The sequence below is a fragment of the Macaca mulatta genome, chromosome 1 (assembly GCF_049350105.2).
Source record: "Macaca mulatta isolate MMU2019108-1 chromosome 1, T2T-MMU8v2.0, whole genome shotgun sequence".
Lineage (NCBI taxonomy): Eukaryota > Metazoa > Chordata > Mammalia > Primates > Cercopithecidae > Macaca > Macaca mulatta.
The window spans coordinates 163,354,349-163,368,214 of record NC_133406.1 but is presented as its reverse complement, the minus strand read 5'-3'; the positions used below and the strand labels follow the sequence as shown (position 1 = coordinate 163,368,214).

Below are 13,866 nucleotides of genomic sequence, written 5' to 3'. Positions count from 1 at the left end.
TTGCCAAAGTTAAGGACGCGCACCCAGGACATAGCCTCATGCGCTGCCAACACGTGCCCAACGTGGTCAGAGCACAACTTGATTTTTATGTATTTTAGGGAAACATAAGACATCAATCAACATATGTAAGATGAACACTGGTTCAGTCTGGAAAGGCAGGACAACTGCGGGGGGAGGATTCCAGGTCATAGGTAGGTAAGAGACAAATGGTTGCATTCTTTTGAATTTCTGATTAGCCTTTCCAAAGAAGGCAATCAGATATACATTTATCTCAGTGAGGGGGGGAGGGGGCGACTTTGAATTGAATGGGAGGCAGGTTTGCCCTAAGCAGTTCCCAGCTTGACTTTTCTCCTTTAGCTTAAGTGATTTTGGGGCCCCGAAGATTTATTTTCCTTTCACAGAAGCATAATTTCTTTCTTATTTCCTAGATAAAAACAAAGAAAACTGCTAATATTTTCTTCCCTTACCACTTTTTGGTTATTTCATCTAAAGAGAATATCTGGATCATGCCTATATAGATTTTTTTAAGATCATCAATATAAAAGTGAAATTTTAAAACTTCTTAAAAAAGTAGTCATGAAGACCAATTTAATAAACATATATGAAGGAAAAAATGGGCTAAAATAATAATTTCCCATTATTATGTTTCCCAAAAACTGAAAAACCAGGTAAGCCCTGCATCAGGGATGCTAGGCCATTCTTTACCTGCCTCCCTGAAATTCTTCTGCAGCCCAATCAGGAACTAGTGACCAGTAGATTAAAAATATATATATTTCAAATAGATGAACAATCTTTCACACTCCTGGACCATTAGAGTGTGAAATTTCAAAAAACACAACTTTTCATTTGTAATAGACTGGTATTACCTTAATAAAAAAATTTCCACTGAATGAAATTTAAATAAATCGTATTGGTCAAAATGTTTTTAAACTGTTCTCTTAAAAATGTCATATATAATAATATAATAATATATCATGTATTCCACAGCCATGCCTAATCACATACTACCTTAGAGCATTATTTAGATACTAGAGCTAAAACCTCCAGGCTTATCTTCCAGAGAAGCATCGTCCCAAGCTAGAATAGTAACTGAAATTAACACAGCAGGAGATATGAGGATCACAGGAATCTTTGATGCCCTCTTACATTTCTGGGTTTCTGCCCTGTAGGTGTTGCTTTTCCCCTGACATAAATTATTCAGGATACTCTGTAGATTATTGGTTCTACAGCAATGTAATTAGGCCAAGCAAATTCAACAAATCAAGCTTATCAGTAGCTTAATGCCACAGTAATTTACCTTTTGGTTTTTCTTCCTCCTCCCCTCCCACTTCTTGAGGAATCTTCAAGTTAATAACTCTAGCCACCAATGCACTGTGAAATTCATCGTAATAAATCTACTAACCACAGACGCTTGACCATCAAGATTTTCTGAATTACTTTCAATTTGCCAAATGTTGACCAATTAGCATTCTTTGATATATGATTCTAGGTATTTTATACTCGTATTATCAGAAATAAAAACTGAGAAAATTGCACTGCAGACAGTAAGACTCATCAGTAAGCAGACATGTTATCATAGAGACAAATTACATGAGGGTAGAGCTAGCTAGCTATAGGCTCACATATTTAAAGTTACATGTGGTTGAGTGTAACAAAGATAATAGCTAACATTTATTGAGCACTCCTGTGATGGTTACAACTGAGTGTCAACTTGACTGGATTGTGCGAGGGCAGGAAGCATCCAGCAGGTGAGACAGATGTAGTATTGGAGGCTAGGACAGTCTAGTCTTTTCACATTTTTCTGCCTTCTTTATATTCTAGCCATACTGGCAGCTGCTTAGATGGTGCCCACCCAGATTAAGGGTAGGTCTGCCTTTCGCAATCTCAAATGTTAACTCAAATGTTAAACGAAAGGGTTAATCTCCTTTGGAAACAACCTCACAGACACACCCAGGATCTATCTATCCATCTATCTATCTATCTATCTATCTATCTATCTATCTATCTATACACACACACATACACATATATATGTGAGTTTATTAAGTGTTATATATATTTGCAGACAATTAGTTCTATCCCTCTAGAGAACCTTGACTAGTACAGATTTTAGTACCAGGAGTGATCCTAGAGGAACAGAATATTAAGGATGGAGTTCTTTCATTGGTTTTGGGGTTTCTGGAGTTGGCTGCTTAATATGATTAGTAACCAAAATGCTAAGGACTCTACTTCTAATAGTATGGAGAACACTGATAGTCCTTGACATAAACTGTTGTGATGGTTATGCAAAATAAATGCATTTGACACACCTGATTCCCTGCTCATGTGAGGCAAGGAGTTTAGTAACAATCTATACATAATACCTTTCACCTTATATGGAGAACCAAGGAACATAATGAAGCTGGATGGTTGCTCCTAAGCTTGGTGGATAAGTGATGAAAAAAGGTGAACTCAGGGATTCTGTCTCCCGGCTTCAGAAGCAGATACTGAGCCTCCAATCTGCTAAGATTGCCCTGACTGAGAGTCTTACCTCCTGTAGAGAAAGAGCTGAAATTGTGGAAAAACAGACACAGCTCTTATCAGCAAGTGGCTGACCTGTAATGAAAAATGCATGCACAGCCTCGCCAGGTGTCTATTGTTAAAGTGAGGGCATTGATTGGAAAAGAATGAGACCCAGCAACTTGGAATGGGGATGTTTGGAGGACCCTGATGAAGCTGGGGGCATGGAGTCTGTAAACTCTGATGAACCTTTTTAGCCAGAAGAAACAGCTTCCCCATCCTCAGGAGTGGCAACATCCCCTCCCTGACCCATGCTGCCATCAGCCTTTCCACCTTTGTCTGAGGAGATAAATCCTGCACTGCCTGAGGCAACAGTAATGGCCTCCCCCGAGGCAGTTGTCAGACAAAATAATGTTGATTCTCCTCAAGAGCCACCCCCTACACCCCTGTTTGCTTTTAGACCTATAACAAAAGTCCTGGCAGGCCCCTACAGGTGAGGTTGAGAGTGTGACCCATGAGGAGGTGTGCTACACTAGAAGTGCTTGAGTTTTCTCATTTTTATAAACAGAAATCTGGAGAACAGGCATGGGAACGGACATTAAGGGTATGGGATAATAGCTGAAGCAACACAGAGTTAGATCCAGCTGAATTTATTGATTTGGGCCCACTAAGCAGGGTCTCTGCATTTAATGTTGCAGCTCAAGGAGAGTTCTAATTATTTATTTGCTTGATTAGCTGAAATATGGATTAAAAGACGGCCCACTGTGAGAGTTGGAAATGCCTGATCTCCCTTGGTTTAATGTAGAGGAAGGGACCCAAAGGTTTAGGGAGATTGGGATAGTGGAGTGGATTAGTCACTTTAGACCTATTCATCCCAGTGGGCAGGATCCAGAAAACATATCCTTGACCAATGCCTTGTGAAACAGATTTGTGAGGGCAGCAACTGCATTGTTGAAGAGCCCTGTAATTGTTCTTCTCTGTATGTCAGATCTAACAGTGGGAACCGCAGTCACTCAACCACAAAATTTAAATACAGTGGAAATAATTGGATCCCAAGGTGGCAGGGGCCAAGTAGCATCACTCAACTGTCAAAGGCAAGGTAGGCATAGCTACTCTAATGACAGCAAAGGTAAAGTGGCAATCAGAATATTCTAACTTGTGTAGAGCTCTGGCACTGGCTAATTAATCACAGTGTTCCTAGAAGTGAAACTGACAGGAAGCCTACTGCATTCTTACTTAATTCATACAAGCAGAAAACTTCAAGGTCAAATGGACAGAAAACTAATTTGAACTATAAAAACAGAGAATCACTGCCCCTCAATCAATTTGCAGACTTGAGCCAGTTTACAGATCCAGAATCCCTGGGATTAAGGGGAGGCTGGGTCCCCTTGAGGAAGGATGCCACTACATAACCAACAGTTTAGGCAGTGAATCTTTCTCCCATCCTTCCCCCAAGGAAACCTCCAGTCCTTTACCAGGGTAACTGTGCATTGCAGAAAGGGAAATGATCAGACATTTCAGGAACTACCGGACACTGGCTCTGAGCTGACATTGATTCCAAGGGACCCAAAATGTCACTGTGGTCCTCCAGTTAAAGTAGGGGCTCATGGAGGACAGGTAATTAATAAGGTTTCAGCTCAGGTCCAACTTACAATGTGTCCAGTGGATCCCCAGACTCATCTTGTCATTTCCCCAGTGCCAGAATGCATAATTGGCATAGACATACTTAGGAGCTGGCAGAACTCCCACATTGGCTCCTTGACTGGTAGGGTGAGGGCCATTATGGTGGGAAAGACCAAATGGAAGCCATTAGAGCTGACTCTACCTATAAAAATAGTAAATCAAAAACAGTATCACATCCCTGGAGGGATTGTGGAGATTAGTGCCACCATCAAGGACTTGAAAGATGCAGGGGTGGTGAGTCCTACCACATCTCTGTTCAACCCTCCCACCTGGCCTGGGCAGAAGACAGACGGATCTTGGAGAATGACAGTGGATTATCATAAACTTAACCAAGTGGTGACTCCAACTGCAGCTGCTGTACCAGATGTGGCTTCACTGCCTGAGCAAATGAACACATCTCCTGGTACCGGGTATGTAGCCATTGATTTATCAAATTCCTTTTACTCCATTCCTGTCCATAAGGCCCACCAGAAGCAATTCACTTTGACTTCGGGGTATATCAACTCTCTAGCTTTGTGTCATAATCTTATTCAGAGAGACCTTGATCACGTTTCATTTCTACAAGATATCACACTGGTCCATTACATTGATGACATCATGCTGATTGGATCCAGTGAGCAAGAATTAGCAAACACACTAGACTTATCGGTGAGAAATTTGCATGCCAGAGGTTGGGAAATAAATTCAACTAAAATTCAAGGACCTTCTACCTCAGTAAAATTTCTAGGGATCCATTGGTGTGGGGACTGTTGAAATATTCCATCTAAGGTGAAGGATAAGTTGCTGCATTTGGCCCCTCCTACAACCAAGAAAGAGGCACAATACCTAGTGGGCCTACTCGGATTTTGGAGGCAACACATTCCTCACTGGGGTGTGTTACTCTGGCCCATTTATCGAGTGACCCGAAAGGCTGCCAGTTTTGCGTGGGGTCTAGAACAGGAGAAGGCTCCGCAACAGGTCCAGGCTGCTGTGCAAGCTGCTCTGCCACTTGGGCCATCTGATCTAGCAGATCCAATGGTGCCTGAGGTGTCAATGGCAAACAGGGATGCTGTCTGGAGACTTTGGCAGGCCCTCATAGGTGAACCACAGCGGAGGCCTCTAGGATTTTGGAGCAAGGCCGTGCCATCTTCTGCAGATAACTACTCTCCTTTTGAGAGACAGCTCTTGGCCTGTTACCGGGCTTTGGTGAAAACAGAACATTTGACTATGCGTTATCAAGTCACCATGCGACCTGAACTGCCTATCATGAACTGGGTGCTTTATGACCCCTCCAGCCATAAAATGGGTCGTGCACAGCAGCATTCTATTATCAAATGGAAATGGTATATACGTGATCGGGCTCGAGCAGGTACTGAAGGCACAAGTTAGTTATGTGAGGAAGTGGCTCAAATGCCCACGGTCTTCACTCTTGCCACCCTGCCTTCTCTCCCCCAGCCTCCATGGATGGCCTCACAGGGAGGTCCCTATGATCAGCTGATGGGAGGAAGAGAAGACGAGGGGCTGATTCACAGATGGTTCTGCACAATACGTGGGCACCACCTGAAAGTGGACAGCTGCAGCACTAACGCCTGTCTAGGACATCCTTGAAGGACAGCAGTAAAGGGAATATAAAACTCTGTGAAATATCTTTCCTCCAAAGAAAGCAAATTCTTTTCACAGATGTTAATTTCACTTATCCTTTTAATTTCTTTTAAACAGTTAGATATAACATGACAGAGTAAGAACAGTTTCCATCAGACTGTTAGCTGACAGTGTGGTATGAGTGTGTGTGTGTGTGTGTGTGTGTGTGTGTGTGTGTGTGTGTGTGTGTGTTTCTCCTAAGCTTTGTTCTTTCCAGTGACAACTCAGGTAGGAGGAAATGAGAATTACAATGGCTGAGCAGAACATCCACCTTTGCATAGAAGCCTCACGCCACACTGGACTTTGTGCCTTATGTAGCAACTCCATAAATATAGTTTTCAGGATGTCTAAAAGGAACAGGCTCAATTATAAGAATCACTGCACTCAGGAAAGCCCAAAGATACATCTTTCTCCTCAGGCATTCATCATTTATTCATCCCAGTCCAGTTGTAGTCATCTAATGAATAAAGGAACATTTTTACTATAAGCAACATTGCCTGCCTTTATCGTATTTACAAGGGAACAAAGTTAGAAAGTGAACACAAGTCAAATTCTTACACAGAAGGAACGGACTTTGTTAACCCTTTACTATATTTTAATATTTATTCTAGTTATTATTTTTAATTGCAAGGAATCACTAAAGCTGTATCAATAAAGAAGGAAATACTATTCTGGACACAGGCCCTGGCAAACATTTTATGATGCAGACACCAAAAGCAAGTGCAACAAAAACAAAAATTGATAAATGGGACCTAATTAAAATAAAGAGCTTCTGCACAGGAAAAGAAACCATCAGCACAGTAAACAATCTACAGACTGGGGGAAAATGTCTGCAAACTATGCATCTGACAAAGGTCTAATATACAGAATCTACAAGGAGCTTAAAAAAGTTAACGAGTAAAAAATAAACAACCTTATTAAAAACTGGTCAAAGGACATGAACAGACACTTCTCAAAAGAAGACAAATAACCAACAAACATAGGAAAAAATGCTCAACATCACTAATCATTAGAGAAATGCAAATCAAAACCACAGTCAGATACCATCTCATGCCAGTCAGAATGACTGTTACGAAAGTCAAAAAATAATATATGCTGGCAAGGTTGTGGAGAAAAGGGAATGTTTACACACTGCTGGTGAGAATGTAAATTAATTCAGCCACTGTGGAAAGCAGTTTGGGGATTTCTCAAAGAACTTAAACTACCATTCAACCTAGCAATCCCACTGGGTACATATCCAAAGGAATATAAGTCATTCTACTTTGCTGTTATATAAGGGATATATAATAGCAACCTAGGTGGCCATAAACAGTGGATTGGATAAAGAAAATATACACCATGAAATACTACACAGCCATTAAAAAAAAGCACACAACTATGCCCTTTGCAGCAACATGGATGAAGCTAGAGGCCATTATCCTAAGTGAATTAACGCAGGAACAGAAAATCAAATGCCACATGTTCTCACTTATAAGTAGGAGCTAAACATTGGGTAAACATGGACACAAAGAAGCAAACAACAGACACCAGAACCTATTTGTGGGTGGAGGGTGAGGGGAGAGTGGTGATCAAATAACTACCTATTGGGTACTATATTTATCATCTGGGTGACAAAACAATTTGTACACCAAACCCTGTGACACCCAACTTACCCATATAACAAATCTGCATATGTACCTCCAGAACCTGAAATAAAAGTTGAAAAGAAAAAAAAAAAAAGACTCGGTGACTTTCAGGTCATCAAGAAAGGGAAAAAGAAAGGGAAAAAGGCACTGAGAAAGGGAAAAAGAACAAAACCAACCCTATATTTCTGGCTGGGAACCAGGTGCTGAAGTGGATGGAGAGAAGTCATGGAACTGAAAAAGCACTGGCTACTGTGCTTAAGTGTGGAGTGGAGGATCACGTGGAAGCAGTAAAAAAGCTCCAGAACTCCACCAAGCTCCTGCAGAAGAATAACCTGAATCTGCTCAGAGACCTGGCTGTGCACATTGCCCACAGCCTCAGGAACAATCCAGACTGGCGAGGTGTGGTCATATTACACAGGAAGGAGGGTGATTCAGAGTTCATGAATATGATTACCAATGAGATTGGGTCAGAGGAGACGCTCCTGTTCTTAACCGTGGGTGATGAGAAAGATGCTGGACTTGCCTTACTGGCAGGGCAACCTGCAGCTGTGGAGACCCTGGGGCCCAGGGTGGCTGAGGTCCTGAAAGGCAAAGGAGCAAGGAAGAAAGGCTGTTTTCAGGGCAAGGCCACCAAGAAGAGCCAGAGGGCAGAGGCACAGGCACTTCTCCAGGACTACGTCAGCAAGCAGAATGCTAAGGAGTGAGAGCTTAGGGTGCTCACTTCCTGTTTTCACAGGAACCTTTTTGTCAATAAAATAGTTTGACTCAAAAAAAAAAAAAAAGAATGACTATTAAAATGGCACACAGTTTTATGGAAATTCAAGAATAAGGACTTACAGAGATTAGAGCTCAAAAGTAGTTATAGATATATCAACATTAACAATTGGTGGAAATACATGGGCTCCAGTATTTTGCCACTAATGTGCTAATATGACTAGTTATTCTGCAAACATCTGCTTCTTTCTCCTTTCCCTGCTAATAGGCTTATTATTCCTGTGACGTTTGTACACAAGTCATCATTAAAAATGTCTCAACTTACAAACATCTACGTTTTTATGACCTTTCATAGATATATATATACACGGAATAGAAAGAATCTAGATATTTACATATCTATATATTTAAATTATATATATATATATGTATTTGACTTTTATTTTGCATTCGGGGGTACATATGCAGGTTTGCTACATGGGTATGTTGTGTAATGCTGAGGTTTGGGGTACTAATGATCCTGCTACCCAGGTACTAAGCACAGTATTCAATAGGTAGTTTTTCATTTTTTCAGCCTCTGCCATTCCCCACAACTCCAGAGGTCCCCAGTGTTTATTATTCCCATCTTTATGTGCATGTGTACTCAATGTTTAGCTCTCACACTTATAAGTAAGAATATGTAGCATTTGGTTTTCTGTTCCTGCATTAATTCACTTAGTAAAATGGCCTCCAGCTGTGTGCATGTTACTGCAAAGGACACGATCTTTGTTCTTTTTATGGCTGCGTAGTATTCTACGGTGCATATGCACCACATTTTCTTTATCCAATCCACCATTGATGGGCATGTAGGTTTATTCCATGTCTTTGCTATTGTAAATAGTGCTGCAATGAAAATATGAGTGCATGTGTCTTTATGGCAGAACAATTTATATTCCTTTGGGTAGGTACCCAATAATGGGATTGCTGGGTCAAACAGTAGTTTATTTGAAGCTATTTGACAAATCTCCAGACTGCTTTCCACAGTAACTGAACTAATTTATATTCCTACCAACAGTGTAAAGGTGTTGCCTTTTCTTTGCAGCCTTGCAACATCTATTATTTTTTGACTTTTTAAGTCATTCTGACTGGTGTGAGATGGTATCTCACTGTGGTTTTGATTTGCATTTCTCTAATGATTAGTGATGTTCAGCATTTTTTCATGTTTTTTGGCTGTTTGTATGTCTTCTTTTGAGAAGTGTCTGTTTATATCCTTTGCCCAGTTTTTAATGGGGTTATTTGGTTTTTGCCTGTTGTTTATGTTCCTTATAGATTCCAGATATTAGACCTTTATCAGATGCACAGTTTGCAAATATTGTCTCTCACTCTGCAGGTTGTCTGTTTATTCTGTTGATAGTTTCTTTTCCTGTGCAAAAGCTCTTTATTTTAATTAGGTACCACCTGTCAACTTTTATTTTTTGTTGCAAATGCTTTTGAGGACTTAGCCATGAATTATTTGCTAAGGCCAGCATCCAGAATGGTATTTCCTAAGTTTTCTTCTAGAATTTTTAGTTGGAGATCTTACATTAAAATCTGTAATCCATCTTGAGTTAAGTTTTGTATATGCCTTTTTATGATCTTTCTTAACGATAATTAACACTCTCATAGTAATGATAAAACTAGTATTTGGCATCATTAAATTAATGCCAAGTCAGTTAATGCTAAACCAATGCAATCAATGTAATTAGAAAACATGATAGGCTGATTCGGGAGATTATATAACAAAGCAAAGGAGAACAAAGCTGGGAATTACAGCTGGGCCAGCCAACCAAAAATATTCACCCCTTTTAAGTATTGTTTCCCCTCTAAGCATTGTTACAGATGAAAAAACTCAGGCCAACATAGATTAATTTTTCCAAGATCAAAAAATGAATAGTGACATTCTCAGGCTATTTCCAGGTTTATTGAAGGCCTGGTGATACAGGAAGAAGCAAGACATGTAAACATGAACCTCAGGCACAGTGAAGAATTGTCTTATGTAACAATAGGTAGAATTTTAAGTGACAAAGCAGTTGTTCTACAGACTATTCTGAATTCCTCTGGCCTGTCTGATTTCTTACTCTCTGCAGGCTGTGCCAACTGCTAAACTTCACAATCACCACAGTGAGAAACAAGGGAAGTAGAAAGGCACTGCAGCCACTCATATTCTCATCACGTATATGCTCTGTATTACTTCTGTATTCCTTTGAAAGGAAGAAAACTCATTGAAGATTTTATAGCTATCAAAAATAAAAATTTCTAGTCAATTATTAGAATTAATAGGAGTTTAGCAAGTTGCTAGAACAATATATAAAAATCAACTGCATACACAGCAACAGAAGTTAGAAAATGTATTTTTGGAAAGGTACCATTTACAATAATAACAAAAAATAAGGTAACTTTTAAAATGCTACCAAAGATGTTTATGCAGAAAAATTAAAAAAATATAACTTGAATGCTATTAAACCCATAATTAAATAGATAAACTTTATTCATAAATTGAAAGACCTAATATCAAAAAGAAGCCCCTTCTCTCTAAATTAATCTATAAACTCACTGCAGTGCCAATGAGAATCGTAACAGGGATTAAGAACTTGACAAAACAATTCCAAAATTAATATGGAAGAACAAGACCTAAGAACAGGCAAGACCATTCTAAAAAAGAATGAAGTCAAGGAAATCAACTTAACAGATACAAAGACAGTGACAGTAGTAAAGACATTGTGCTATTGTTGAAGGAATAAGCATCTTTCTCTTCAGTATCAAAATCTTCCTCTCTATTTACAAATCGATAAAGAAATTTCCCCTATGCTTCATAAACCCCATTCATGGTCTTGTTAGACTTGCAAATTGGTCCTACGTATGATCTAAACATAAGAGTATCAAGGTAGTGGCCAAACTTCTCCTTTTACCTTGTCACTGTTCTCAGAACACATTTCAGCTTCCTAACTATTCTAAATGTTTCTCTATTCAAGATATTATAAACTTCTCCACAAGGAACACCATGTAGAGCAGCAGATCAGCTGCCAATATGCGAATAAAATGACAGATTGTTCAGAATACATAAGCATCCTTATTCAAACACGATTATTTATATTTTCAAGAAGTATTTTAGAAAAAACTGTTGAGGCTGGGCGCGGTGGCTCAAGCCTGTAATCCCAGCACTTTGGGAGGCCGAGACGGGCAGATCACGAGGTCGGGAGATCGAGACCATCCTGGCTAACCTGGTGAAACCCCGTCTCTACTAAAAAACAAAAAAAAAAAAAAAATAGCCGGGCGTGGTGGCGGGCGCCTGTAGTCCCAGCTACTCGGGAGGCTGAGGCAAGAAAATGGCATAAACCCGGGAGGCGGAGCTTGCAGTGAGCTGAGATCCGGCCACTGTACTCCAGCCATGGCACAGAGCAAGACTCTGTTTCAAAAAAAAAAAAAGAAAAAGAAAAAACTGTTGAGAAGTGACAGGAGACAAGAGGAGAACATTCAAAGGCATGAGTTAAAATTATCTTCACAGTAACTATGAATGTACATTGCAAATTATTTATAAAACTTATTACAGGACTGAAAAATCCTTTTGTTCATTAAAAACAAGACAAAATCATCACATATGTTTATCAATATATTAAAATAACATAAAATAGTAATATAATAAATGTAAAATATATATATTTAGAAATTTTAATAAATTGTAATGGCTTAAAAATAAAATCAGTGACCTCCCTAGACAGAGAAATCTATGAAGTTCTACACACAGGGAAACAAAGGAACAAAAGATATTTAGATAAAAAAGACCACAAGGTATTCTAGATGTTCTAGGTTCTACAGCATTTACTTATATCACAGCTATCTTCTCCCCAAGAATTACAACAGTTAATATTCATGTAACATTTACAATTAGAAAATTATTTTAATATACATTATCTCATTTTATTCTTATGGCACTATACAGATTGGTATAATTATGTGCACTCATTCATCACTGAAATACCTTATTAAATGCTAAGTGTGCTAAATCACCAAAACTACAAATGAAAGTAACCATGTAGTAGTTGTCACAATGAATCAGCAAACGAAAATACTGAGCTGGAATTAATAAAGTAGTAGTTAAGGCCTGAAGGTTGGATGAAAATTTTGGATTTGTTAGAAAGGCAACACAGTTACCACAGGTTCTTAATTGTGGGAGTGAAAAGATGAAAGCAGTGTCTGAGAAATAATTCTAACAGTTATGTGTAGGATGAGTTGGAGGGGGAAAGGGACCAGAAGCAGGGAATAAACAGCTAAAAAGGGGTGAAAGTATAGAAGCATGTACCATAGCTACAATGTATATTGAAGTACATGAATACTGAAGAAGCATGAAGTACAAGAAGCATGAAATAATAAAGTCTTAGACAAAAGTAAAAATAAAAATATGAAAAAAGTAAGAAAATGATAAAATCAGAGAGGCATTTCTTATATTTATTTAATATTAACTATTTTCACACACCCCCTAGTCCCACATTCAACATATATACATTTTAGAATTTAATAAGGTATTTAATAAGTATGCATAATAATACTAATATCTATAGATTGTCATAAGAATAAAATGAAACAATGTATATTATATACATTTTGAAATTTAATAAGGTATTTAATGAGTGTGCATAATTGTACTAATATCTATAGATTGTCATAAAAATAAAATCAGACAATGTATATTAAAAGAATTCATTAGTTATAAATGTTACATAAATATTAATTGTTGTAATTTCTTGGGGAGAAGACAGCTGTGCTAAAATAGTAATGCTCTGGCCATTAAGTCAGAAGACCTGAATTCAAATTGTGGTCCTATTTTTATTAATATTTAATTGACCTTAGACAAGTCATTTAACCACTGTGAGCAACCACTTTTAGTATGTAAAATGGGAAAAAGCAATCTCTCATAAAGGTCTCTAGGAATAAAATAATTCATTATAAAATTCCTAACACAGTCTCTGAATTATGATGGATAGTGAATGTGTGTTACAGGAGAGGAAGAAGAATCCATATTGGCTGCTGTTACTGAATAGAAAGCCACAAGCATTTTTAAAGAAACATTTTAAGGAATTACCATACAGTAAGATTGCTAAACAGTTTATTAACGCTCCACTTCAGACAATGCCCTCTTACTTATAAGGCCAAATCCACAGCAGCATAAAGAGCAATAGTCAAAAGCTATACGATCAACATGATTTAAAAAACAACAATAACAACAATTAGTGACTTTTTCTACTTACAGAAACATTACCAGAATTTACATAACTGACCAAATAGCTCCTACTTCTAATTCTAATAGCTATTAACTGGGAAAGAAGTTAAAAGGGACAAAAGACAAAAAGGAAACAAATGCATCCTGAAGGAACTTAAATGGTAATATGTAAGGTTGAGGGTAACTTGTTTTGGGCAAGTAGTGCCCTGGTAAGATTGCCCCAGCCATAGATCCCTCAAGAATAAGTTAGAAGATAGTTCATAAAAATCAACTATAGCCAGGCACAATGGCTCACGCCTGTAATCCCAATAGTTTGAGAGGCCAAGGTGGGTGGATCACTCGAGGCCAGGAGTGTGAGACCAGCCTGGCCAACATGGCGAAACCCCGTCTCTATTAAAAATACAAAAACACACCTGTAATCCCAGCTACTCAGGAGGCTGAGGCACAAGAATCCTTTGAACCTGGGAGGCGGAAGCTTCAATGAGCCAA

The 13,866-nt window shown here is 38.7% G+C and overlaps 1 protein-coding gene and 1 pseudogene across 1 annotated transcript in view; one reads left to right on the top strand and one right to left on the bottom strand.

Annotated features, from left to right (window-relative positions):
* PIGK (phosphatidylinositol glycan anchor biosynthesis class K) overlaps positions 1-13,866 on the bottom strand; it is a 114,259-nt gene that overhangs the window by 84,344 nt on the left and 16,049 nt on the right. The gene's annotated exons all lie outside the window — the stretch shown is intronic.
* On the top strand, positions 7,581-8,131 carry LOC114671930 (alanyl-tRNA editing protein Aarsd1 pseudogene; annotated as a pseudogene).